Source organism: Sceloporus occidentalis, unplaced genomic scaffold (genome assembly GCF_023333645.1).
Source record: "Sceloporus occidentalis isolate IW3139 unplaced genomic scaffold, rSceOcc1.0.p SCAF_1, whole genome shotgun sequence".
Classification (NCBI taxonomy): Eukaryota; Metazoa; Chordata; class Lepidosauria; order Squamata; family Phrynosomatidae; genus Sceloporus; species Sceloporus occidentalis.
In genome coordinates this window covers 143,684,578-143,710,680 of record NW_028316981.1, presented here as the reverse complement: position 1 = coordinate 143,710,680, position 26,103 = coordinate 143,684,578, and the positions used below count along the sequence as shown (strand labels likewise).

The window sequence follows — 26,103 nt, the reverse complement described above, 5'->3', positions numbered from 1 at the left end:
CAGGATTTCAGTTCTGAAATGAAAGCGCTGTAAGTGAGCAAGATGAACTTGGGTGAGCAACACATGAATCAGGAGGGGATATATTCCTATTGCCACACCCACTGCTCCTAGAAACAGTTTCCATGTTGGCCTTTGCTTGCACATCACAGTTGGAGAAACAATGCTGAGACACCAGACAAAGTGTAAGATAGCAGCACTGCATTTAAAGATTACCTAAAACAAGAAATATTTTTATTTCCTACCAACTAACAACACCAGACACCATCTGAATGTGGACATCAAGCAGGGTAAGTCCTGGTTAGTACTTGGATGAGACACAGCAAATGAATAACAGGAGCTGTAAGCTATATTTCAGAGGAAGGAACTAGCAAAGCCAACCCTGAACATTCCTTGCCTAAGAAAACCCAATGAAATTCATGGAGTTGAAGGCAACAGGTGACCTGAAGGCACACACACACAAGGACTAGAAACTTATTCTTGCTCATTAGAACTCTTTTTGCTGCTATATTATGTGCTGGCTTAAACAAAGATTGTGTAAATATGCATACATGTACTCCCCTTCTTGCACTGTAGCTTCTTTAGATGAATTTCATAATGCAGATGAGATGACCTAGGGAATATTTTGTCATTTTCTTGAGTGGATGAAAGCATACAATCAGTCTCTACACCTGCATTTGGGGGGGGGGGGGGAGCTTATTAGGAGATTTTGGGAGAAGCCTGATAAATAGTTTGGGAATAGCTGACCAAATGGCTTTTAAAAATTAATTTTTTGGAATACAGCACCCAGAATCTCATAGGGAGTTGGCTGGGAATAGTCGTATAAGGGGTAAATCTACAGTGCTATATAAATAAAGCATAATAATAATAATAACAACAACAACAACTTTTCCAATCTCTCAGAGTTATTATGGCCCAGCCTGAAAAGGAAAGAAGGGTAATTTGACATTTAATGGAATCTCCCTGGTTTGCTTCCTTCCATCCACATTTGTAGTGTGCGCAAACTAAAAAAAAATGAAGCTAGACAGTAACTACATTTACTTTGGATACATCCAATACATTAACACCAGCCAAAGTTATGTATGCCTGAACTGACAGAAGAGGGGAAGTGGGGGGATGACTACCTGTTCATTGCTGAAAGCAGGGCAAAAGCTAGATTAAGGCCAGGTTCTACTGTGGGCCTTCTGCTGAGGCAGCACTTCTGTTAGCTGAGGTGAGTCCCTGGAACAGAGCTGCCTCTGGGCAAAAATCAGTACAAAAGCAGCACAGTTCAATAGATTTCACTGAGAAGTGCACGCACTACAAATATGGATGGAAGGAAGCAAAGCAGGGAGATCCCATTAAATGTCAAATTACTCTTCTTTCCTCTTTAGCCTTTTCCTTCCAAAAACTGCCTTTTGGTACTTTTTCTTTTGGGGGTACCAGGACACTTTGAAGGGGAAGAAGAGGAAACAGTCCTGCCTAGGAATGAACTGCTAGCCAAGTGCAGCCATTGCTTCACTCCTGCCTGCTAACCCATCCATTCATCCGGTGCATTGCAAATGGGGGGGGGGGGGGAGGGAGTTAAAAAGGAAAACATTTAAAGCATGGCAGTGAGACCAGTGAGACCTCTAGACAGAAGGCTACTGGCAATACATGATCAGTGGTGGGGGGGGGGGGGGCAGCAATGGGAAAGAAGTTATAAATGGAAGATAACAACCTCTCTAGATTCCTACTAAAGTTTGAGGAATGAGGCAGGACAACACGTTGCATAATCAGTCTTATTTGGAATGACTTCCAAGGATTCCTCTCATAGCCAGGACTGTGCATATTCTTCAGTTCTGAGGAGGCACAGCAAGACAGCAGGACACCATGGTGGGCACAGGACGCAGCTTCCCACAAAGCATAGCTTTCTTTCAAGAAGAAAAGCTTCTGACTCAAGCCATTATAAAGATAATTGTGGAAAGCAGTACACAGAGAACAGTTACCTAACTCTCAGAAATAAGAGAGGTGACTCTGGTCCAAAATACATTGCATCAATATTCCAGTTTGAGATGGCTTTCACTGCCCTGGCTCAGTGCTAGGGAATCCTGGGACTTGTAATTTATTGTGGCACCAGAGCTCTCTGACAGAGACGGCTAAATGTCTCAGAAAACTACAGTTCCCAGAATTCCCTAGCATTGAGCCAGGGCAGTTAAAACGGTCTCAAACTGGATCATTTCTGCAGTGTGTTTTGGACCTGGGTTAGCATTCCCACTGGTGGAGGCAGTGCGTCCCCCCCATGGGTTTGTTGTGGTTGAGTGTTTCTGACAACAGCCCTAAAGTGAACCTATCACAGGGTTTTCTTAGCTAGATTTGTTCAGAGGTCTTTTTGCATTTCCTTCCTTTGAGGTTAAGAGAGTGTGACTTACCCAAGATCACCCAGTGGGTTTCTATCTCTGAGTGGGGACTTGAGCCCTGGTCAATAAAGATACAGTCCAACATTCAAACCACAACACCACATTGGCTCAATCCCCATTTACTATTTACATCCACATGCAGAGAAAGTAAAATAAAAATGTGTGCAAAGAACAAGTGTGTGTGTGTGTGTGTGTGTGTGTACACACACAGAGACACAGCAGCAGTTGACTATTACAAACACTATCTTTCAGCATAAAGATAGCCTGAAGACAACTTGGATGCATCCCCGATCCAACCACTGGCACCTCATTGACTATATCATAGCGCGCCAGAGAAATATTCGTGATGTTCGTCATACCCGAGTGATGCCCTGTGCAGAATGTCAAACAGATCATCACCTCGTAAGATGTAAACTAAATCTCCATTTTAAGTTTAAACCTAAGAGGGGTGGCATCCTAAAGAGGAGACTCCAAGTCAACAATCTTCAACAAGCTGCCATGAGAGACAACTTCCAGACCGCCCATTTGGGGTGGGCTGTACCCGCCCCTTTCCCCGGTGTATTGGGGCCTCAGTGTCCAGAGCGGCAGTCACTGAGGCCCTGATCCACCGCTTTTCAGGCTGCGGGGAAGTGGCAAAATGCCGCTTCCCCGCAGCCTGAAAAGGGGTGTCCCTGGGGCTTCAAGCCCCAAGGACACCCTGCGGCGGCGGGGAGAAGAAAGGAGCCGCTTGGCCCCTTTCTCCTTTGGTCCACTGGGCACAGCCGTGTGAAGGCTGCGCCCAGCAGACCAAACCAGGAAGGAGCTCCGAAACGGAGCTCCTTCTTGCTCTGCGCTAAGGGCGTACTAAGCACAATGGCGCGGAGCAAGGAAGTCACTTCCGCGCTGCCCTGTATAGAGGCGGCGCGGTCGTGACGTCCTCATGGCAGCGGCCGTGTGGAACGGCCACTGCCATTTTGTGCGTGCAGAGCACGCACTAGGGTTAGGGGGGTGCGGAAGCACCGCCCCTTTCTAACCCTAGTGCGTGCTCTGCACGCACAGCCTATGTAACATTTGTCAACCTCACCAAAGCCTTCGACACTGTGAGTAGAAAAGGTCTGTGGCAGATCCTGGAACGACTAGGATGCCCCCCCAAATTCCTCAAAATGATCATCCTGCTACATGAAGGCCAGCAAGGTCAAGTCACATATGGCGACGCTCTCTCGGAGCCCTTTCTAATAACTAATGGTGTGAAACAAGGTTGTGTTCTCGCTTCAACTCTATTTACAATCTTCTTCAGCATGATGCTCCAAAGGGCTACAGCAGATCTCGAAGAAGTAGATGGCATTTATATACGCTACCGTACTGATGGTAGCCTGTTTAACTTAAGCTGCCTGAGGGCTCGCACGAAGACTCTAAACTATCTAGTCCGTGAGCTGCTTTTTGCTGATGATGCTGCCCTCGTTGCCCATACGGAAGCAGCTCTGCAGCACCTAACATCTTGTTTTGCAACAGCTGCAGAACTCTTTGGACTGGAAGTGAGTCTGAAGAAAACAGAAGTTCTCTACCAGCCGGCACCTCAGGAAGAACACTACCATCCCCACATCACTGTAGGCACATCTGTGCTTAAGTCCGTCCAGCAGTTCACCTACCTGGGAAGCATCATCTCCTCAGACGCCAAGATTGATAAAGAGAACGATCACAGACTGGCAATGGCATACAGTATAGTGCATTCGGAAGGCCTCACAAAAGAGTCTGGAGTAACAAACACTTGAGGCGAAGCACAAAAATCAGTGTGTATAGAGCCATTGTACTGTCTATTCTCCTTTATGGGTCTGAAACCTGGGTCACCTATCGTCAACACCTACGACTCCTCGAACGCTTTCATCAGCACTGTTCACGCACAATTCTAAATATACACTGGACTATGTGACAAATGTTGCTGTCCTTGAGCAAGCGGGGATCACTAGCATTGAGTCCATGCTATTGAGGACACGTTTCTAGGATGAAGGACCATCGCCTCCCAAAAATAGTATTCTACGGTAAACTCACCACGGGTCAGTGTAAGAGGGGTGCCCCAAAGAAGAGATACAAGGACTCCTTGAAACAACATCTCAGGCTTGGCCAAATTGATCACCAAAAATGGTCTGCCCTGGCCTCGCATCAGGAGGCATGGAGACGCACTATCCATGATGCTGCAGCCTTTTTTGAAAGCTCACACCGAACTAGTCTCGAAGAGAAACGACAACGCAGAAAGAACCACAACCCAGAAACGTCACCCAAGGAGACTTTCTGCTGTGCTTTCTGCAACCGGATTTGTTTACCTCGGATTGGCCTTTTTAGTCATCAAAAGAAAGCATGGGATGTGTCCTTTCTGAATCTTCGTTCGTGAAGAAAAGCCAGATAGATTTATTTATACACACACACACACACACACACACACACACACACTCAGTGTCTTTTTAAATTTAGAAGCCCAATGAATTCACTATCTAGGTTCATTTGAAGACCTCCTTCTTCTAAGTGCACTCAACGATCTGCCTTCTATTGAAAAGTTTCACAAAGCTGAGGAGAGAAAACAGGTGTAGCTAGCTGGGATGTTAACAGCATCGATTCAGGTACTGGGTCATCTTTTAAACAAACGTCTGTCATCCCCTCTTATGCTTCTAAAGAAACTACAGTAGACATTGGAAGATGCACGGCACATTTTAGGTGAAGAGTTCTATTCCTCTGATGGATCTCTGTTACAAACACCTAAAACGCTGGATTTCAAAGCCTGCTGGTGGTCCAAAGAAGTGGATATGCTTTAAATCACACCCTGCTACACCATCTCCATTACATCTATTTCCACCTGCTCCATTAATGGAAACCTCTCTTCCCAGCCTTGACAGCCAAGTAGAGATATCTGTTTTCAGAGGCAGTCTGAGAACTGAGAAACATACACATTTGTTTATTCAGTGAATATCCTGCCCAATACAGGACTTAAAGATTAAGGGGACAAATATAATGTTCCTAAAGCTTCCCAGAGCTATTTGGCTGGTTGCTTATGAAAACAGAGCATGGGGACAAGTGAGCTCCTGCACAAGAGCATATTAGGAGTACATGGTAGAGGGGAAATTTCACCTCTAGACCTGCCAGACAGCTTTTCAGAACAGTACAACCCACAACCATCTGATGTGCCAGCCATCCCAACTCACCTGAACCATCCCACCCTAGCTCCAGGCTCCTCTGCCTCAAATCAGTACAGACACAAACAGGGAACTTGGGCTCTAATTGTAGTTACAGAATAGTCAATCTGTAGCCCCTGCCTTTTTATTAATGCTAGCACTTAAGGCAAACAAATCAACTTAAGGGCAAGAAAAATATAAGAGATTGTGCAAAATTGGTTCCCTCTTAAAATGGTAGTTCAAGAGGGGTTGAGGATTTGGCTCTCCAGATATTTTGAACCAAACCTCCTGTAATCCCTTACCACTGGCCACAATAATTATGTGTGACGAAGTGTAAAACATCTAGAGAGCCAAAGTTTTCCTATCCTTGTGTAAAGAGTTGGAACTGCTTAAGTGCCTATTTGAAACAAATACTAGGGACTAAATTGTTGAAAGGCCTTTCTAGGCCACAGCTTGCTTCAAAAAATACATGCCCTCACACTGCCTGTCCAGCTCCTGATAGCTTCTTGCTGGAGACCATCAATAGAGGTTGGCCCCTTTGTGGCTCACCCTGGCTAGTATGATAGAGTGCTGAATTAGAGCAACTGATTTCAAATGGCATAACTTACATTTTTGTATAACCACTATAATCTTTTTCAGGGAAAGCCCCCATTTCCCCATGGAACACTTCTATGCTCCAGTTCCAGGGAGTACATACAGCTGCCACAAAGTCTTCCCTAGTGACCTTATCAGCACTTACAACACAGTGTCATACAAAAATAAAAACTATTGCTAGATGGAATGATTAAGAATGTAGCCTTTTCTAGATTGGGAGGGCAACAATGGCTCTATTCATATATGGGAAAAATAAGAGGTGATGAGAAATAACCTGTTTCTTATAGGTAAATATGAAAATAGGATCATTGATAGCCTTAACAATGTATTCACTTGGGCTGGGACTTACAGAAAGCCAGGGTTTATATTATGTATGAACAGTTAACATTGAGAGAGATCTATAGCTCAGCTTTTGTTTCAAGGTTCTGCTCAGATTAAACTCATCTGAGTAGCAAATTACGTGAAGCCAGTTGATTTATTTCACAGACGTTTTCACTGAAATAGCATTTTCTTCAAAAACAGAAGTGGACTAGCTCATATAAGAATCAAGTTCTGTGGGACTGAAGCCGAGTCTAAAAATAAATCTGAACCTAAGGGCAGCCCTGCTGGGTCAAATCAAAGACCTATCTCTAGTCTAGCATCCGGTTTCTCACAGCGGCCAACCAAATGACTGTGAAACCCAACAAGCAGGATTTGAGCATAGCAGCCCTGCGTTGCTGTTGTTCCCTAGCAGCTGGTATGATGAGGCATACAGCCTCATCATGACTAGTAGTGACTGGCAATGTTATTTTCAACAAATCTCTTTAATCTTTCCTTTTAAAACCATCTATATTGGTCAATTAAAGCCAAAATGCCTTAAAGGCACCACATCCTATCTGATCTTGGAAGCTAAGCAAGGTCAACTCTTGTTAGTACTTGGATAGGATATCGGCAATGAACTCTTACCAGCTAGATGCTGGGGCATATGATTTTGCAAGGGAAAGATGTCTGTAACCAGGCTTCCCCTTAAATTGTCACCTCCCTGCATTAACTCAGAATACACCTCTGAGTATTCCATGCCTAAGAAAACCGTATGAAATTCATGGGGGCACCATAAGAGAGCAGGTGACTGAAAGCATGCACACAGACACACGTTGCTGGTCATCATCACATTTTGTAACAGTGAAATCCATAGTTGCACTACGTACTATGTAAAGTACTACTTCTTTGACTCTGTTCTGAATCTCCGACAGTTTCCTTGCATGACTCCATGTTCTAGTCTGATAGGGACAAAAAGTTCTCCCCCCTCCGTTTCCCCTTCCCTTCCCCACCCCAACAAATACACACTGTAATCTATCTTCAAAGATAACTTCTCCAGCCCATTCATCATTTTTGGTTACCCTTTTCTACACTCTTTTCAGCAACCAGAAATGTATTTTGAATGATTTTGTTCATTCCTGCAGTTTTGTTTAAGCACATGTTTATATCTGCAGTTTTAGTTCTGATCTCTTTGCTAATGATCCTAGCATGCAATCCACACTGGTATCTGTAATTAAGATATAAAACAATGATATCTTACTAAGAAAAAAGATGTTTTAAAACTGTTGAACAGGAGGTGGGGAGAGACTGGGTTATCCTTAGCAATTGCTAAAACATTTTATTTTACCTTACCAGCATTTATTTTCAACCTTTAAAGCTAAAAATAAAGGCAATTTTCACAGAAGCCAGAAATGGGAGAGCAGACAAAACTATAAGACCTAAACTCAGAACTGCTATGCAAATCCTTCACCTTTAAAATGACTATGACTAAAGTGACTGGATTAAATTAACAAACAATTATTTTAAGTAGAAACAGTTACTTGTCAGTAATGGTCCATGTCCTTTTGACTACTGTCCTAGTAATTTTCTTTACTTCACAGCCCCATGATCAAAAGTAAAGTAAGAAGGAAGAATCTCTCCCTTCTCCTTTTTATTTTGGAAGATGGTGGTGGGTGGAAGAGAGGAAGAGTGGGGCCTCTTGTCTCCATCTGCAGCTGGACAAGAACTGAGACAAGATCCTGTGACAATCACACTGTTACTTGGATAAAGCTGGAGGGAAAATGAAGCTTTAAAAAACCATCTCTGAATAATCTGCCAAGAAAAATGCTACTGGATGCCAAGACATTTTAAGAAAATTAAATAGGCAGTTGGTGGTCAGTTTCAAGGTCAGATGGTCCATTATTCTGGGGATATGAGAAGTATTATATTCAGTTAGTCAATTCATCCATCCAGTCCAGTACTGTCCACTCTGATCATTAGCAACTTTCAGATAGGATTCTACCCGACCTGGACCTGTGATCGGTACTTGGGACTTTCAGCATGCAAAACAATGCTCCCCTTGGAAGTCCTGTAGTTTCAACCTGAGATGCTTGTCATGCCCATGTCTTGTCTTTTGATACTTTAGAATATCTAATATGATGTGTACAATGAGCTGGTTGGAGTCAAAAGGATACTACATGGGCCTAACTATGTATAACAGAACCTCAATTTTAGAGCAGAAATTCCCTATAGTTTGCAAGGGAAAGTTTATTACCCACATTGTAACTGATTATATTTGCACAGACATGGGAATAAACCTGTAGTCCCACCCAAAAGAATTAAAAGATTTTTTTATTTTGAAGTATCACTTGTTTTTAGACCATTGTATACAAGCATGGAACAAGCATTACAGTGTTGTCCATGCTACAGCAAGAACTGCAAACAAAGTACATACTTTGAAATTTTCACTGCATGAAGCCTGCTGGGATTTCCTGCTGCCTGCATCTCAATATTTATTTATCTGTAGCATTTCTGTACTACTTTTCTGAAACTCACAAGGCAGTGTACAGAGGACAACAGAGCAGAAAAATAAAGCAGTAGACCACTAAAAGTAATACTGAAACCAGTAACAATTTGGAAAGGTAAATGAAAAATGCTTCTGCTGATCTTAATAACCAAGCAGGTTAATACTGAGACAGACACTCCCACAGATGACCAGGTCCAAAGCTGTTTACAGCCTTACAGCTGAAAACCAATGCCTTGAACTGAGTATGGAAATCAACTGGGAGCTAATGCATATCTTTCAATATTGTTGTCATGTAATCACAGCAATGTGTAGCAGTTAGCAGCCCAGCTGCTTTATTTTGCACCAATGCAAGCTTCCAGTTGTTCTTCAAGAGTAGCTCCAAACAGAATACTGTGCAAAACTCTAACAGTGACCAAGGCATGAATGAGAACAGACTGACTCAGGTATGGTTACTACAGGAACACTGAACACACTCCTTATGGCTGCTACCAACTGAGGATCCAAGAGCACTCCCAAGTTATGAATTGAATTTTTCGGAAGACCACAACTCAATCTGGACCATGCCGGATATAGTTCACAGGTCAGTTAGCAGCATTTCCTTGGGTGGATTTATTTTCAGCTTGTTTATTCTCATCATCCTCATTTCCACGTCCTTGGAGATAGCTAACTATTGCAGTGAAGCTGAGTGTTACCAATACATTGATGCCTTCTTACTCCAGAGCTTCAGATGGCCTCCTCCAAAAGATTCATGCAGATATTAAATGAATAAGGAACAGGACAGAAGCCTTTACACTCTGAAGATCAATGGCCATGATTGCTAAATGGTAGTTCTCCACCATCAGTAGATATGGCCTGATAGAAAGGACCAGAAACAATGCAATATAGTGCCCAAGGCTGAGTCTCACAGGGCAGTCCAAAAGGATATCATGGTCAATGATAATACTGTAGTCAACTGGAAGAAAGGTGGGATATAAATTCAATAAATAAAACAAAATAGTCAATGAGAAATCCAGGATATAGGTTCACAGTCTCTACTCCAAACCAGTGTAAATCATTCACCAAGGCAAGTCTGTCCCAACGGAAAGGCTGATTCAAATGAGTATAGATAATCTGCATCAGCCTGATGCATCTGAAGTTCAGGGGCCATGAGTCCCTTGGTCTTCTTGGCCAAGAATAGAATACCTGAGTCTGGTCTATAACTTCTCAAATCTGCTGGGTCAAGGGCAGGTTACTTTAATTGACGCCTTATTACTGCCTCCTTTAAACATGAGGGAATGTGCCCCACCTGCAAGGAAGCATTAGCCACTTCACTTAGCCACATGGACAGTCCCATTTAATTAGATGGGATGAAAAAAGACTGAGTAGACAAATAGTAGCTCTCACTTCTCCAGACACTGTCAACCCTTGAGCCTGTCTGTTCATTGTGAAGACAACAAATGAGTATCCAACCAACTCTGGGTCCTATGAAGACAAATGACTAGAGTCGCCTGTTTATCTCTGGCACCCTCTCTTCTTCCCACTTCTTGTGCAATAGCCTATACTCTGCCCCAGCTCAATACACAACATTCACAATTTGTAAGAAGAGCCAGGATTGTAATGGCTCTTTCTGAATACAGTGCACGCTCTACTTCCAGAGCCTTTTTTCTAGACAGCCTTGGCTGAAGGTTAGAAAGGCTAACCAAAAAACCTTGGGAAGCAAATACTTGAGATCCTAGCTCCTAGTATTTAATAATGAAACTGTTCAACTAATTACATTTAATTATATGAACACAATAGGCAATAATGGGACCTCCTCGTATCCTGCCTAGCTTTGTGTACTTCTTGGTGGGCTAGCCATCAAAAACCACATGCACTGGCCCAGATAGGAAGAATACCTTTTTAATTTCAAGAAGCTGGCTGAGTGACAGTGCCCAATTAATCAGGTTGGCTTTTTAAGGAAATGTAAAAGTGATGAACTGACTAACCAATTCTATGTTGCAATCTCACTTATTCTACAACATGGCTGTTAAACTATCCTTAGGACAGATGCCAGGTTAGAGCCTCTTTTGTTATGCTGCTGCAGTAATCAGTACTATAGACTGACATTAAGCAAGAAAATGGAGCTTTAATCTCTGCACACCTACTCATCTCTTTCTGGGAGGGGGGAAGCAAATGGATTATGGCAACAGTGGCAAGGTGCTGGCGGGCACAATAAACCCCTAAGATTAGAACCAGCACTGATTCACACTAATGTATCTATAAAGATTTTTCCAGTAATGAATACTTCTGTCCCATCCTGTTCAAAGAAGGAAAAATGTATACAGTATTCTAAAATGTTCATAATCCCACCAAAATGCTTACCCTTTTCCCAGTGGGACCAGTCATGAACAGTTCCTTCTCTTGGGTTTGTCCCAGTGCAGCACTTACAAATTAATATAGGGAAAAGGTTGGAATTGGCCCCAGGCAGGGCCTGTGGTCCATTATAGATCACAAGCCAACACTTTGAGAGAGGAAAAGATCACAGGAGCAGAGCTTTGATCAAAGATACTAGAGGACAAATGGAAACTTCATTGCCCACATCCTGAAAGGAGATTAACAGATTCATCTAATAAAACAGCTAAGGGAGTGGGGTAAGCAAACAAAGTTCTCCTTATTGACCAAGGGCCGGAACAAATCGACAATAAGCGCTGGCTAGGGGGCGGTGTGAGGGCATGATGTTTAGATGACGCATGTGTCTAAATCGAGGGAAGTAATAGTGCCACTGTATTCTGCTTTGGTCAGGCCCCACCTGGAATACTGTGTCTAGTTCTGGGCACCACAATTCAAAAAGGACATTGAGAAACTGGAGTGTGTCCAAAGGAGGGCAACTAAAGTGGTGAAGAGTCTTGAAACCAAGCCCTATGAGGAACGACTTAGGGAGCTGAGGATGTTTAGTCTAGAGAAGAGAAGGTTAAGAAGGGATATGATAGCCCTGTTTAAATACGTGAAGGGATGTCATACTGAGGAGGGAAGTTTGCTACTCCAGAAACTAGAACACGGAACAATGGATGCAAACTGCAGGAAAGGAGATTCCAGCTCAACATTAGGAGGAACTTCCTGACAGCAAGGAACAAACTGCCTCAGAGAGTGGTGGAGTCTCCCTCCTTGGAGGTCTTTAAGCAGAAGATGGATGGCCATCTGTCGGGTAAGCTTTGATTGAGAGTTCCTGTATGGCAGGGGGCTGGACTGGATGGACCTTGTGGTCTCTTCCAACTATGATTCTAGGCCCCATCACACCATCCACACACTCAGATGGCAGGCAGCGTTCTGGCGTTCCGACAGAGCGGCTTCAGACGCTGCACGCTGCAGGAGTGGAAAGAGCTGCTGCCACAAAAGGTGGGTTTTTTCCAACCCAAAAAAGGAATAGCATTTTGCCGCTTCTTTTTGGGCCAGAAAAATGCTGAATCAGGGTTGTGGTGTGGGATTGCCGTGGTCCTGATCCAGTGTTCAAAGGGGCAGCATCAAGCTGCCCCTTTAGGGCCATCTGTAATGGCCCTTAGTTTTATATTGCTGACTCTAGGACATTGCAGATTGTCCTTAAAGGAGATCTTCTCACAAATGCTTGTAACCAATTAGTTTTAAGTACCAACCACCTTTTAGCTAGTGACAGTATTAGCAAAGCTATATTTTGTTCTGAGCTTATTTAAAAAGTTGTTGTTAAAGAACATATTGCTTACCTGTAACTAAGGTTCTTCAAGTGATCATTTGTGCCCACAACATAAATGAGGTTCACACCCACAATCACTTGGGTGAGGCACAGAGACCACGAAGAACAGGTTGTTTACCTGTAACAGTGGTTCTTCAAGTGGTCATCTGTGCCCTCACTCAAGTGGTTGAAGGCATGAACCCCACGTGTGAAGCATAGAGACCATGAAAAAGAAGCAAGATTCTCCACACATGTGTATCTCCTAAACCTTTCAAGCTACTTTGCTGTTCAAGGCATGTATTACATCCTGTTTTAAGAAAACCCCAGTTGGTAAAAGGAACTGCAAGTGGACTGCACCAAAATACTCACCCTGTGCTATATACTAACTAACCTTGCCTTAGGCAACCACGTCAGAAAGTAAAATAGATCGAAGGCAGAAAAGGCTGTAAGGTAAGGTATCCTGACAGGCATCTGGGGCAGGGCAGCAATAACTACAGAGAGAAACTGGAGGCTAGATTTTCAGAGTGAGGCTGTGCAAACAAACACTTCCATTTATTGATCAAAAGAAGTTGTTCAACTGCTGGTGATGGTGCCTAGCTGTGAAACATAAAACTCTCCCTTTCCAAGTATTTTATGAAGCAACAAAAACAAGGTAGGTTTTTCATATAACCAGCTCTAATCTGTACACCTGAAGGAGTGGACAGAAATCCACAAAAACTCAGCTGAAATAAAGCAATTAGCCTTAAAGATGCTGCTTGAACCTCCACTCCCTTTTCTTTTTCCTTTTCACTGCTGATCAGGATTCACTGAGCAGAGGACCTTTAATTATTAGTCAGATTTAAAAACCACAAGTCAACTAATTCATTAAATGTGCAGTGACTGGAGAAAACCTATTGCCTTTCTGAAGAATGCTGAATGGGAACAATTCATCTTTTTCAGCAAGAAAATGAGCAAACTTAATATTTAGTTAAACACTATCAGTGTAAAAAATAACTACCTTTAATATTTGTGGGAGTATTTTACCCAATGATTACAGTACCTCACCAAAGCCACAACATCTTAACAACAACAACCAAGTACAAAATCCATCAGTTCTAGCTGAGATCCAGGTTAAGGGGTTATTATATTAGTGGGCTGCATTTTTATTATTGTTGTTGCTGTAAGATGGTAGACACAACAGACACTCAAGAAGAAGGCTTATTAATATTACATTGAGGGAGCCGTTATACCAGGAAGGATGGGAACAGCAATAGCATTTACATTTCTATACCGTTTATCAGTGAACTCAGCACTCTCTAAATGGCTTACAATCTGTAATCCAATTGTCTCCAATAACCTGGGTACTCATTTTACTGACCTATGAAAGAATGGAAGGCTGAGTCAATCGTGGAGCCCTGGGATCGAACTCACAACACTGTGGCTACAATATCGGTTCCTCATCATCAACTATGCTGGTTGTGGCTTCTAGGACTTGCAATCTAACACTATCTGGAGAGCAGCAGCAGCTTTTACGATATACTTCAGGAGTAGTGAACCTCCAGCCCTCTAGGTTCTGACCAACTACTATTCCCAGCATGCCTCACCACCAGCCAAGCTGAAGGAATTTTTAGGCAGGCTCATGAGGACTTAGTTGTAGCTTCTCCCTTTATGGTGATGCTACATGAACATGGCTGGTGGTTTGACATAATGAGAATACCTGGAGGGCTGTAGGTTCCCCACTCCCAATGTATAGCGTTAGACTGCAAGTCCTAGAAGCCCCAACCAGCACGGCTGATGATGAAGAATGCTGAAAATTGCAATCAAGATACACCTGGAGGGTCGCATGATTCCCAGGGCCATAGGTTCTTCACCCCTGCTATACTTCTTTACTAGGAATTGATATCCAGTACTGGCAAGATGGTCCTCTGAACTGTTATGCCTACTTCTTTCCCATAAAACAGTGGGCAGCCAAGCAACTTGTCAACCAGGAATTTAGAGCTCATTCATGAACAAAAGGAGTATTTAGGAGTATTCAGTCTTTTTCAGAACTGAGAACCACCTTATACATATCATACATGTCAGGGATGCTTTGATTTGGATTTCCTGCATGGCAGGGGGTTGCACTGGATGGCCCTGATGGTCTCTTCCAACTCTACGATTCTATGATTCTATATAATAGGCCTTTTGGAACTGTTTAAAAAGAAAATACTCCTAAAAATATGCTGAACTTAGTAAATGAATACATTTTAATATGGATACATTATAAGTAGTTTTTAAATTCTATTCATATTTTAATTCTATTTAATTTTCTGTCTGTTTTTACTGACATCTTTTATCTGTATCTCTTTTACGATGCTGCACCAACTCTTGGAAGCTAAATAGGGTCAAGCCCTGGTTAGTAGATGGGGCACTGTCAATGAATACCAGGTGCTGCAGGCTATATGTCAGAGGAAGAAACTGGAAAAAAAAAAACACCTCTGAGTATTTCTTGCCTAAGAAAATCCTATGAAATTCATGTGGTTGCCATACATCAACAGGAAAGACACACATACACATACAAATTGCATTGAGTCCCAATGTTGGTGAAAAACTGGGGCAGAAAACCATACATTTGTTGTTTTTAATTGCCTTCAACTCAGCTTTGATTTATAGCAAAATTACGAATGAGAATCCTCCAAGACATTTTTTTATTAACAGACCTGCTTAGGTCTTGCCAACTCAGGTCCACAGTTTCATTGATTGAGACTATCCACTTGTAATGTAGTCAGTCTCTTTTCCTACTGCCTTTCACAGGACCAAGTATTATCATCTTTTTCGATGAGTCATGTAACCCCATGATATGTCCAAGCAACTATAGTCTCCCTTTAGAGTCATTTTGGCATCTAGGGAATCTTTAGGTATAAATAATAATAATAATAATAATAATTATTATTATTATTATTATATTTGTGGATCCATTTTGTACAATATCATTGCATGGTAGTACTGTTATTCTAACCAATCTTAAGCAAGAGGCTCATAGAATCATAGAGTTGGAAGAGACCACAACAGCCATCCAGCCCGTTATGCAGAAACTCACCAAGCACCCTCGACTGATGGCTATTCAACCTCTGTTTGAAATCCTCCAAAGTAGGAAGCTTCACTACTCTCCAGGAGTAGTGCACCACTGTTGAACAGTCCTTACTGTCAGGAAGTTCCTATTAATGCTTAGGTTGAATCTCTTTTCCTGTAGCTTTCATCCATTGTTCCATGGTCTAGTCTCTGGAGAGCAGAAAACAACCTTGCTTCTTCCTCAATGTGACACCCCTTCAAATATTTAAACAGGGCTATCATATCACCTCTTAACCTTCTTTTCTCCAGGCTAAACATACCCAGCTCTCTAAGTCTCTCCTCATAATGCATGATTTCCAGGTCCTTCACCATTTTGGTTGCCCTCCTCTGAACACGCTCCAGCTTCTCAACATCCTTTTGGAATTGTGGTGCAGAGAACTGGACACAATATTCTAGGTGAGGCCTGACCAAGGCAAAATAGAGTGGCACTATTACTTCCTTTGATCTAAACACTATACTTCTATTGATGCAGCCTAGAATCGCAGTGACCTTTTTAGCTGCTGCATCACACTGTTGACTCATGTTCAACTTGGTGTCTACTAGGACTTCCAGATCCCTTTCACATGTATTCTTGTTAAGTCAGGTGTCCCCCATCCTATATCTATGCATTTCATTTTTTCTGCCCAAGTGCATTTCTCCCTGCTGACGTTCGTTTTGTTAGTTTTGGTCCAGCTTTCTAATCTATTCAGGTCATTTTGAATTTTGATCCTGTCCTCTGCGATATTAAGTACTCTTCCTAATTTGGTGTCATCTGCAAATTTGATAAACATGCTCCCTATTCTTTAACCCAAGCCATTGATAAAGATATTGAATAGCACTGTGCCCAGGCCAGAACCCAGTAGCACCCCATTGGTCACTTCTTTCCAGGATGAAGAGGAGTCATTGCTGAGCATCCTTTGGGTTCGGCCAGTCAGCCTATTACTAATCCACCTAACAGTTGTGAACTCAGTAGCTGGTCCCAAGTCATCAAACACCAATGATCTACTGAAGGACAAAATCGTTGTTGGATTACATAATCATATTATATTAAATTGTCAACTGATGAGAAATTAACTTTTTTTTTAAAAAAAAAGAAAGATTCACTACTCTGACTTTATTTGCATCTCAACTGTTCTTCAGAATTTGTTCTAATACATATTGCATCTTGCAAGATTAAAACAGATACAGATGTATAAGGCATTACTGAACCCAGAGATGTTCTCCACCCATTTACAAAAACATTCACATAATCTACAACCGGAGAATGCAACCAAGCACTCTCCAGATGTCTTAAGAGTCAGACCATATCTGAGCAGGATCTGGTTGGACACTGTATGGAAAGGAACCCTAGACTACATACATGTACCTTCATCCTGTTAAGCAATCCTTGTTCTTGTTGTGTGCATTCAAGTCATTTCCAGTTTACAACGACTCCAGGGTGAACCTATTATTATTATTATTATTATTATTATTATTATTAACCTTTATTTATAAAGCGCTGTAAATTTACACAGCGCTGTACATAAATTTTTTAGTCAGACGGTTCCCTGCCCTCAGGCTTACAATCTAAAAGACACGACACAAAAGGAGAAGGGAGTGGTGGTGGGGAATAGGATCAGGTCCAGCAGATCTTCTCCACCTCCTGGACCAAGGCAGAAGGACTGGAGGAAGGGCTTGGCTTCTTGATGGATGGTTAGAAGGAGGCTTCCTGGGTCAGAGAGGGACTCACCTCTGGGAATGCTTCTCTAAACAATATAGTCTTTAATTCAGTTTTGAAACTGGGTAGAGAAGTGATGAGGTGTGCATGTGGGGGAAGAAGGTTCCAGGAGTAAGGGGCAACAAGCGAGAAGGGACGAATTCGGGAGGGGGCAGTGGTAGTCCTACACTGTGACAGGAGACCCTGACTACCAGAGCGGAGGGTGCGAGTAGGAATGTAAGGAGAAAGAAGGTCAGATAAGTAAGGAGGGGCCAACCCATGGAGGGCTTTGAAAGTCAGTAACAAAAGCTTGTACCGGATGCGGAAGGGGAGCCAATGAAGGGAGGATAAAAGAGGAACCTATCATAGGGTTTTCTGGGGCTGAGTGTGTGTGACTTGCCCAAAGTCAGTGGATTTCCATGGCTTGAGAGGGAATCAAATCCAGGTCTTCAGAGTTGTAGTCTAATTCTCAAACCACTCACTACACCATTCTCTCCATCAGCACACTTAGTCAGCTATGAAAAGGCACACAGGCCTATTTGTTAAGAAAAAGTCCAGCCCTTTCTGCCTAAAAAGCTGTTTAAAAGCCCAAAGCCTCTAGGGCACACAGGAAAAGAAAATAGTGAATTTTCTTTTGTGGAAAGTTTGTTTCTGTGGATAATGTATCAGAACATACTGGCCAGAGCAGTAAGCCCTCCCAACAAGGGAGCCACAGTCAAGCTTCTCAAAGCCAAGTGAAGCAATAATCTGCTAATACAAAACAAAACAAATAGGTAACAAGCAACTGAGAAGGCTGTTTACCGCCACTGTTTAGGCTCTGAACAATCATACCAGACAATGAGTCCTGGAATGCTCTGCTCAGCAAAAGCCCAGTTGTGTCAGCAGAGCCCAAGCCATTTTTAAGTGACCATCCCCCTGGGTACAATAACCTGTGATCATAATAGAAAAAAACACTACAGCAGCATTCTTGACTCTGGTCACAACGGGAATAACCCAGGGCAACCTAGGATAATTCACTACCTTTCCTAGAAATTAAACCTGACTCACTGGCATGTGGTACTTTAGTTTAAGGCATCCAAAGACATGAACTGACCACTGACTAACAATTAGGGGTGCACTTACACTGTAGAAATAGTTAGACACCACTTTAAGTGTTATTGCTCTATGAAATCCTGAGATTTGACTTTAGCCTTCCCTGCCAAAGAGTGCTGGTGCTTCACCAAACTACAAATCCCAGTATTCTGTAGAACAGAGCCATGGCAGCTAAAGGGGTGCCAAACTGCATTATTTCTACAGTGCAGATGTACCCAAGCCAAGCACTTGTTCCCAAGGCACCCAATTGCAGGTGAACCTACACAGTCAGCAGATACAGCAGTGAAACCAGGCAGGTTATTACATCTTTTTCATAAAAGTGCTCCAAGCAGGGCAAAGGCTGAAGGCCTCTGAGTCCAATGAAGTTCCCTGAAATTTTCCCTTAGGTGAAAAGTGTTTAGTTTGTTTTTTAAAGCCATATCAAGAGGAAACCAGGTTGAGGGAGGGCGGGAGTAGTACAAATGCAGTAAGTAGGATAGAGATCATTCAGAACTCTGCAATGCACACCAGAGTGCAGTATTATTATGCTGGCTTGCTCCAGCAGGTACTGTGTTTACCAGCAAAGAACAAGTACAGCAATACACGAATCTTTCCAGAGGATTTGTGAAAGAATCCACTATTGGACACTGGCACAGAACAGCACTGTAAATCGCAGTCAGCACATGGATTTTGGAGAAGGGGAAAAAATTCATTTGCTGAACACCACACTGGCCACTGTGTATGTGATGCTAGCAGCAAAACACCCTTGCATTCCTTACTCTTCCATGCTATCATCATCCAGTGTTTTATACTGGACAGAATGGGATTCCCAAGTTTCCTATCTATCCCAACAAAAGTTATACATTCTTCTTGCATGAGCAGATGAAGTTTAACAGAAATCTGAGGAGCTAGGAGTAATGTGGCCTTCTTATGGAAACAAGGATTAGGTGTATCTTTGTTTTTCAGACACACTGCAGCTGGGCTGCCCGGCTGCAGAACATGGCCCAGAGGCCGATTAGTTGTTTCTACTTAAGATAACTACCTTTTCCAGTTGAAAAGGTGAAGACCTCCCCCCACCCCAACCCCAAGCTTATCAAGCTCCACAAATGCTGCAGCCAGAAACCTGGCAGTCAGCATCTTGTTGAATGCAAGAATGCCTACTGAGAAGGGAAGCTACAGGACCATTGAGCTGTTAGCAGCCAAAACATACAACTTTATTTTACATACTTCATTTAGGGTCTCTATCAGAGCATGACAACCAGTACTGACCAGCTGAACCTCTGCACTTTCATTCAATAAGTAGCAATGCAGCCACATGTTCTCCTCCAAAACACTTTCCTTCATTAATGGAACTGGGAGTCTGCCAGGTTCCTTTATCAACTAGGACTTTGCACTTCAGGCCATCAAGTCCAAGATCCACCCACAGACAAGTTTAAGAGTTCAAACCCACTTGGTCATTAATATCTCAATAGCAGAGGCCATGTTCTCTGGCTTCAGAACTTGCCTCCATACATTTCCAGCACCAAGCACTACAAAGGAAACCTACATTACAAAACTGAAGGGGCTGTTTCTCCTGCTAACTGTGCATTTGGAGAGACATGTCAACTCCCAATGAATTGACACTGCCATTGGCATCATAAAGGCCATCATTAGTAGAGTAGATGCTGCAACCAGCATATTCTAAATCTGAAGAAAGAAACAGCAATCCTAACTTTTGTAACTGATGCCTTTAGTTGACGCTTTACCTTCTGCTCCTTAGAAAGAGAACAGCATTCATGAGCCTCCAAAACCAGAGCTCCTACTGAGACAGCAACCTTATGAAAACTTTCTCTGAAGTAATTGTCATTAAAAATGGGGAAATTTACTTCTGTGTAAACATGCATATTATCATGTGTTTATCATTGTTAAACAATCAAACATTTCATTACCAGTTATGCAGCAAATGATGCATTTTAACAATTTCCATCTATGTCTGTTTCCTTTCCCTCTTCCCAAATGATTTAGGGAACTTTCCCCCCTCCAATATCAGTTTGAATTATAACATCATTTTTTGACAGTTGATTCGAAGTGGGAGCAACAGAAAACACCAAGCTAAAACCATTCATTATCCCCCAACTCATGTACACAAAAGGCCTCTGTGTGTCTGTTTTGAAGAAACCCAGCTAAATAATTCATAACATCTGGGGGCTGCTGCTGGACTAAACATTTGCCAGGCATCCTGCCACATGCAGTGAAAGGAGCATCCCTGTTCCAAGACAGGGCACAGTCAGCTCACAAGCCAGGCACACAGGCTTTATTTTGTCAGAGTGAAGAAAGCCACCTTGGAGTCAGCCTGAAGAAAGTTTAAAAGGATACGTCAGGAGACAAGTTCATCCTTGTCTACTGCAGGAGTGGATCTAAAGAGCTGCCCAACAGAGAGACGCTCATACAGAACTTGGCAGGGCAGCCTGAAATTTAAGCAAGGCAGAAGGAACAGTAGCGTAACCCTAGCAGTTCTCCCTTTGTCTAGAACGCCTGCTCAGTGTTCTTTTGTCAAGCTGAATTTCAATAAGTCCAACCGGGAATGGAGGCAGTAGCTCCCTCTTGCCCAGCCAGACACCTTGCAACAACAACAACAACAACAATAATAATATTTATTTGTATCCCGCCCCTCTGAGAACAATCGGGGCGGCTAACAAAGTTAAAATACAGAACATGTAAAATCCCTAATACCCTCCCCTGCTTACCAACCGCCTGCAAATCTCATCACCACTTGCATGGGAAAAGAGAAAAGGAGCCTGGCAAAGAAAGAAGAATCTCATATAAAGCTGTGAACAGTAAGTAGGTAAGAGGAGAGACCACACAGCTGTTGCCTTTGGATAAGTACTTACTTAAGTGGATTTATCTGGCTGATTATTGCCAGTGCTTCCATACCTTCAATTTTTGGGCAAGCACTTACTTAAGTGGATTTTTAGTTTGATAGACATATTGCCAGCGCTTCAATACTTCCAATAAATGTTAACTTTCCAAGCTTGTGCAGGGGTTTAATCAAGCAAGACCGTTACCAGTACAGCAGGAAAGAAACACACACAATTTCAGAGCCAAATGTACAGCCTTTCCTTTCACACCCTACAGACCTACCTGCCCTCTACCTGCCCAGACCACATCCAGCAGCTAGAAATCAGAATAAACTCACTCCTTCCCTCCTTGGAAACACATGAACTAGAAGACACCGGACCCTTCAAAGCTGCAAGTAGGCCTGCCAGCAGAAGTTCTTGAGCTCCCACTGGGGCAGAAGTTTCCCACGCTGACCCACAGCGCCTTGTCGTGGGAGGGGGGCAGAGAAAGAAGAGAACAGATTGTTAGTTTAAGGCTTCTCCTTTGTTCAGAAGCTCCCATGGGGAAATGAAAGCAACTCTCTTCCTCCAAGTGCATTTGAATCTTGGAAAAGGCAGGGATTTTTCTCATAGGCTACTTCCTTTTAACTTTCTGGCTGGCTCCTACAGCACATGCAGTCACTGAGCTGCAGTACTCATCTCCAAGCTATAGCATTCATTCACTAGATTTTAAAGAGACACAGCCGCTTTTTCAAGACAATGGAAAAGTCTTTCTGGGAGTGGGGACCAAAACCTAAAACCGGAGGGACAAGATATCTATGACAGATGCAATGATACATACAACCCTAGCCATATGCTTTGCCAAAGCCCAGCAAAGGGCAGCATCAGGCTCCACGCTTCCCAGCCAGGAGGACTGAAAAACCCCTTAGCGATTCCAGTCAATCCTTTCTTTCCATCCTCTCTCACCCCGCCCTGCGCCTTCCTTTGGGTAGTTGCATTTATGGGGGTGTGTGTGGATAATGGGATGGGCTGAACGATCAATGGGTTGTAGATGTACCCATCTGGACAGAAAAGAAAAGAGGAAGGAAGGAAAGGAAGGAAAGAAGGAAGCACGGAAAAAAAGAATGACAGAAAGAAAGAGTTCACTCCTCCTTTGACTTCAAGCCTAACAAACCGCAAAGGCTGACTTTAAACATAAGGAGGCTTCAGATCCTTAGAGGATACACACACAGCTGGGAAAAAGGTACCACCATTTGTGACTTCATTGATAGAAGGTCTCCTCCCTCCCTCCTTTCTCCCTTTCTGTTCTGCTCAGAAATCATCCCTGTAGTTTCAACCTCTAAATATTTGTTTATCACCTCTAAATCTAGGAAGCCTATCCAGTGATAGCCATGTTGGCCATACAGCAGAGTACAATAACATCCAAAATCCACAAAACAGCAATATCTTTATTGAGCCACCCAAAAATGCACCAAATGTGTGGTGCAAGCTTTTGAAGCTCCACTGGCTTCTTCATTGGAGAAAGGTGTCAAAAATCACACAGGAGAAAGGGAAAAACCTGAAGATGCTGTTAGTCCCAGGCCTGCATTTTGTCAAGATGTCGATGGTGTTGTTCTAAGACTAAATTAAGATGGTAAGGAAGCCACTCCTCCTCCTCCTTTTGTCCTGGGCCTTCAAGTCATTTCTGACTTGCCATTGCCTTCCCCTGAGGCTGAGAGAGTATGACTAGCCCAAGGGCACCCAATGGGTTTCTATGCCTGAGCTGAGATTTGAACTCTGGCCCCCAGAGTCGTAGGGGCTGTCTGCACTGCAGAAATAATCCAGTTTGAGACCACTTTTAGTGCCCTGGCTCAATGCTATGAAATTCTGGGAACTGTAGTTTTGTGGGACATTTTCCTTTCTCTGCAGCAACAAACAACAATTCCCAGGATTCCTCAGCATTGAGCCATGGCAGTCAAGGTGGCATGAAACTGCATTATTTCTGCAGTGAGGATGCAGCCTTAGTCCTGGGCCCAAACCATTACATGATCAGGCAAATCTAGGAAAGCACTTGAAATTCTATGATTCTGTGCTTAGCCTACAAAAGCCTTATTGAGCAAGGCAAGGCCAGGAGAGATTAAACAAGCCCCCCCCTCTCTTCCAAGGCAGGGTGACCAGCCGTCCTCTTTGTCCAGGACATGTCCTCCATTTCAGCCTTTCTGTCCAGGAGGAATCCCAAAATGTCCTCCATTCTGAGCAAGACTAGAAAGCATGCATTTCCATTTATATGCATGTGTTTAGCAGTTATATTTGGGTGTGTCCTCAATTTTTTCTGGAATGTCCTCTATTCGGCAGTGCCTTGTCCTCCCTTGCAGTTAGGACATATGGTCACCCTGTTACGGGGGGAGGCCTCTCCCTTCCCGCAAGATCTCCCTGTGAAGGAATAGAGGAGGAGCAGGGGGAGCTGGAGTCCTCCTTTTCCCAGGACCTGTCCTCCATTCCAACCTTTCTGTCCAGGAGCAATTCCAAAAGGTCCTCCATTCTGAGCAGGACTGAGAAGCATGCATTTAATAGTAATAACAATAATGATAATAATATTTATTTCTACCCCGCCTCTCCTATAAGATCGAGGCGGCTTACAACAATATAAAAAGCCATACAATACAACAAAACAAATCCCATTATCCCCTCCCTCTTAAAACAAATTTACATCTCTATGAGGGGCTTTTAGCTTTTATTACGTCGTATCCTCCATATATATATATATATATATATATACACACACACACACACACACTTCCCTGGGGTGCCCTCCATTTAGTCACCCTGAAGGGGAAAAGGAAGACAAAGCCCCATTTCTTCCTCTCTTTCTCTGTCTACAGACACCTACCTACCTACCTACCTACCTACCTACCTACCTTTCTTTCTTTCTTTCTTTCTTTCTTTCCTCCCTCCCTGTTCCCCTCACACTCCCCTCTCCACCGCACCTGAGGCGTCTCTCCTCCCCTCCCGGTCCCCCCATCTCTTCCCGGAGCCCCTCGGCTTTTGTTACCGGCTCAGCCGCTGCCCCTCGGCTCCCAGGACGGAGCCTCCGCCCCATCATGACCACCTCCTTCGCTCGCTGGCTGCAGACTGAACAGGCCACGCCCCCGCCCTCTCGAACCCCCCCCCTTATCCCGCTGTGACGTCACGGGCCCCGAGCGCCAATGGGCTGGTAACACGTCAGTGTTCTCGCTCTGGTCTCCTCCATTCGAATATTTGAACTCCTCGTTATTGGACTCTTTATCTCGGCTCAGTAGGGAAGAGAAGTGGATATAGGTCTCAGCAAAGGGAGGGAAGGAAAGGCATTATTCGCTTCATCCCTATTGCTACTGCTGTTGCATTTCCTCTTTCCCCCTCTAGGGGCCGCTCTAACTGCCCTGGCTCAGTGCTAGGGAATCATGGGAATTGTAGTTTCTTTTGGTGGCACCACAGCTCTCTCTGACTGTCTGACAGAGAATAATAATAATATTTATTATTATTATTATTATTATTATTATTATTATTATTATTATTATTATTATTAATATATTTTTCCCAGAACTGGACAGAGAAGGCTCAATGTCTCACAAAAATATTGAGTTTGGCATCCCTGTCTTGTTGGTTTGAGCCAGGGGTAGGCAACCTTTTTGAGCCGGGGGCCGGGTTGCTGTCCCTCAGACAACTGGGGGAGCGAATAAAATTTTCAAATGTAGGACACATTTTTTTAAATGGAGGACATGCGAAAAAAATTGATGATTTTAAAAAAATGTTAATATAAATGCATGTTTCTTAGGCATGATCAAAATGGAGGACATTTGGCATTATTCCTAGACAGATGGCAGAAATGTACTTCCCTTTCTGGCCAAACGCCAGAAGAAGAGGAGGAAGAAGCAGAGAAGGAGGTAGAGGAAGGTTTGCCATACTGCCGGACCTCCAAACCGGCAAAAATGTAGGACAAAATTTTCAAATGTAGGACACACAAACATGTGTCCTACATTTGAAAATTTTGTCCTACATTTTCCCTCGCGATCGCGGTGGGGAGCGGAGGCCAAGTGGCGAGGGGAAGCCTCCACTTAAGGAGGCTTTCCCTCCCCGCCTGGGCCCCGGGCCTCACCGCGATCGGAGGCCAGGATCGGGGGCTCACCTCATTCCTGGCCCCCGCAGGGACCAGGAAGGAGGCGAGGAGACCGCCGGCCATCGCCAGGGCTTCACCTCCTTCTTGGCCCCCGCAGGGACCAGGAAGGAGGCGAGCAGGCCGCTGGCCATCGCCGGGGCCTCGCCTCATTCCTGGCCCCCGCAGGGACCAGGAAGGAGGTGAGGAGACCGCCGGCCATCGCCGGGGCTTTGCCTCCTTCTTAGCCCCCGCAGAGACTAGGAAGGAGGCGAGGAGGCTGCAGGGAGGCGGGGAGGTTGGCGCGGCTGCAACCAAGAGGCGCCACCTCCCTGCAGCCTCCTCCGCCCCAGGCCTCGCAGACCTCCTCTTCCGTGTGGCCATGCGTGGTGGAGGAGGAGGAGGGCAGCTAGGCCCCGAGGGTTGCCTAGCAACCCCGCTGCAACCGGACTTTTCCCGGTTTTTGACGGCACCCATGCCGGGACCGGGCAGGTGCCGCCAAAACCGGGAAAAACCCGGTTGCAGCTGGGTTATGGCAACCCTAGGTAGAGGAGAAGAATAAGAGAAAGAAGAAGAGGAGGAGGAAGAGGGGAAAAGGAGGAGGAGGAAGAAGAGGAAGTAGAGAGGAAGAAGAAGGGGAGGAAGAGGGGAAGAAGAGGAGGAGGAGGAGAAGAAGAGGTGGAGAAGAAGAGGAGGAGGAGGAGGAAGAAGAGGAGGAGGAAGAAGAGGAGGAGGAGGAGGAGGAAGAAGGGGAGGGAGGA

General features: G+C 43.9%; 1 protein-coding gene across 2 annotated transcripts in view; it reads right to left on the bottom strand.

Annotated features, from left to right (window-relative positions):
* LOC149322349 (cdc42 effector protein 4-like) overlaps positions 1-24,348 on the bottom strand; it is a 33,089-nt gene extending 8,741 nt beyond the window's left edge. Inside the window, exon 1 of one of the 2 annotated variants that reach the window (XM_089540161.1) lies at positions 24,263-24,348. The gene's annotated coding sequence lies outside the window, so the exon portion shown is untranslated. Of the gene's footprint in view, positions 1-22,789; positions 22,830-24,262 lie in introns of those variants that run through there. The other variant, XM_089540171.1, reaches the window with a different exon arrangement.
* Positions 24,349-26,103: the final 1,755 nt, after the last annotated feature.